Genomic DNA, 2,722 nt, shown 5'->3' on the forward strand with positions numbered 1-2,722 from the left:
CTCTTAGGACTTCCATGCCTAATAGTAAAGGTTAATGGAAAATTAAAGCAACCAAGAAAAGCAGGTACAGTTAAGTACCTAGAGTCACTGGGAATTAAGGTTTAGGTTACTCCAACCAGCTAAGGTTTTGGCTGAGGGTGAAGAAAATAGTGACTGTGTAGTGAAGAAGAAGGTCATCTATCTCACAGATATCAGTAACAGCCTTATGACCAATTACAGAAACATTCTTATTTGCTTGTCATACAGATGGGTTAATTTGTATATGCTAACAATTTTCTTCTTCTTTCTCCTTCCTCCCATTTTTATTTTGCATACAAATTGCTGAAGCTAACTTTGCAGTATACATTTTAGGTCACAGACTATTCAGTGGGACTATAACTGAATTTAAAGGCTAATTAACATAGTGAAGGATCCAATAACTGTTGGTTAGGACCGGTTCCTCATTTGGCAGACAGGATGCAAATGTCTTCCTTTCTAAGATTAAAAAGTTGTATCTTGTTAGGTGGAATTACAGAGAAGTTTTGTTATATGAGAGCTCAAATGTGTATAACTCTGGAAGGTGAGTAGACAAAGGGGTGGACTCTGCCAGTTACCCATTGCTTGTCCCTCAAATCCAAATTCCTCCTTCATTATCTGGGATGCAAAAATAAAGCTGGTTCATTTTCCTTTGTCAACGAGCACCGTGTTGAATTTTGTCAGTAGAGGGCGATGGAGAGACACGGCTGGAGAAAGGAAGAGCAGCAGCCCTGGTCTGGTGTCCTCCTTCTGGTAGGCTCCAGCATCTGGAGGCGGCTTCTCCAGGGTTCAGCTCCTGCTGTGTAGACAGCTTCCCCAATACCAGATTCTAGCTGCTGGCTCCTGCAGTACCCAGAATCCAGAAGCCCCAGTGTCTGGAGGTTTTCCTTGGCTCCTTTTTTGGGCAGTTACCTAATAAGAGTGCCTCCCGTGAGACACCTCCCTGTGAACAGTTTTCCTGGAAGCACAGGGAGTGTATTTCTGGCAAGTTCTGATAGTATGGTCCTGCAATGACTTCTTTGCTAGTCAGTGAGCCATGGCCGTGCCCTTTGCAACTCCGTCTAGATCTCTGCCCTGGAGGAGGGAGTCTTTTCCTTGGCTTGTCTCTCTCAGTCCCAGGCAGTGGCTGCTCCTTCTATATACTCTTCCCATACTCTTCAGAGCTCTCGCTACTTCTCACTAGCCAGTCACTCATGTCTCCAATCCCTTGTTATATTTAATAATTCTTTTTATTAAACTTTCTCTGTTCAAATGACTGTGGTTTCTGTCTCCTAATTGGACCCAGACCAGTCTGCACATAAAATGGTTTCAGAATTGCTAACTCATTCCCCTGTGAGACCCACAGAGAGGAACAAATTTACTGACTAAAACTACAATCTCTATGTACAGTCCTTCCATAGTTAGACATTTTTTTTTCCAAACAACCAGACACATTAACATTCTTGGTTTATTAATCCTCTCGTGAAAACTCTGCACGGTCACCACAGATAAAGCCACAGCAGCATCCTTACTCCTTCCGTTGTCCAATCTCCAGCTCGCTTTTTTTTACCAGCACCAGCAGTGGCTTTTGTAGTCCCCCTGACTTTCTTCATTCTGTTCTTGTGTTCCTTTCGCTGTTTTCTTGACATCTTTTTCTTCTCCTGCTGGCCTTGTCTCGCAAGTCTATGTTTGGGTTCATTTTTCTTTGCATAGTTCAAGGAATCCTAAGTCATGCGAAAGCCAGTTGTCTTGCCACCACCAAAATGGGTTCCGAATCCAAATCCAAATATGACATCTGGTGTGGTCTTGTACATTTTGGCTAGTTTCCCGAATTTCTGTCTTAGGTACTGTTGCTTTTCCGGGGTAAAGGACATCAATGACCATCTGTTTCTGCTGAAGTGGTCGGTTGATCATGAACTTCCTGGTCTGGATAGTAGCTGTGTTGTTCGTGATGGCAGCCGTGTTTCAAGCAGCCGGGGAAGAAAAGAGCATAGTTGTCTTATAGTATCCAAAATATCATTTTTTAGTTATTTAGGTTAGATGTTAGATGTTAGATGCTTCCTCCCTTATCCCCTCCATGATGATTATATTCTTTTTTTTTTTTTCCCCCATCTCCGCCACTCCAGATTCAGGGATCTGAACCTGACTCCCTTTCCATCGGCTGAGGGCAACAGAGGCCATTGCCTGTCCCTTCGGAATCGGCGCTCACCCATCTCTCCGGACCAACTGACTCATGTTCAATAGCTGTTCACAAGGAACCCTTCTCCACTTCGCCTTCAAAGTTCTCGTTTGAATATTTGCAACTAACACCAAGATCTGCACCTGCGGCAGCTCCGCCCTGGCCTGCACCCCAGGCTTCAAAGCTCACCGTAGCAGCCCTCCTACTCCTTGCAGCGTAGCATCCTCGGGGTGGGGCTTGGGGGGAACCGCGGCGGCCCCCCCAAGGGAAACCACCGTGCCCCTACCCCTGCCTGCTCCCATCCCTCTCGTGGGTGTCACCGACTGCCAGGGACGGCCGGGTAGGGGCCCAACGCTCCAGCGCCGTCCATTTTCAGGGCCAGTTGATTCAGCAGGTGAGTTGTTAACACACTCCTTGGCGGATTCCGACTTCCATGGCCATATTCTTTATTTGTAATACATTTAGGTTCCTTATTGTTGGTGTTTCATATTGGGTTCTTTTCTCATCCTGGTTGATTTGAATGATTTATTTATTCTGGGAGTATGTAAA

At 45.4% G+C, this 2,722-nt stretch overlaps 1 pseudogene; it reads right to left on the reverse strand.

Annotated features, from left to right (window-relative positions):
* Window positions 1-1,493: 1,493 nt before the first annotated feature.
* Window positions 1,494-1,959, reverse strand: LOC111143963 (annotated as a pseudogene).
* Window positions 1,960-2,722: the final 763 nt, after the last annotated feature.

The sequence above is a fragment of the Enhydra lutris genome, unplaced genomic scaffold, assembly GCF_002288905.1.
Source record: "Enhydra lutris kenyoni isolate GAN:26980312 unplaced genomic scaffold, ASM228890v2 scaffoldscaffold10, whole genome shotgun sequence".
NCBI lineage: Eukaryota > Metazoa > Chordata > Mammalia > Carnivora > Mustelidae > Enhydra > Enhydra lutris.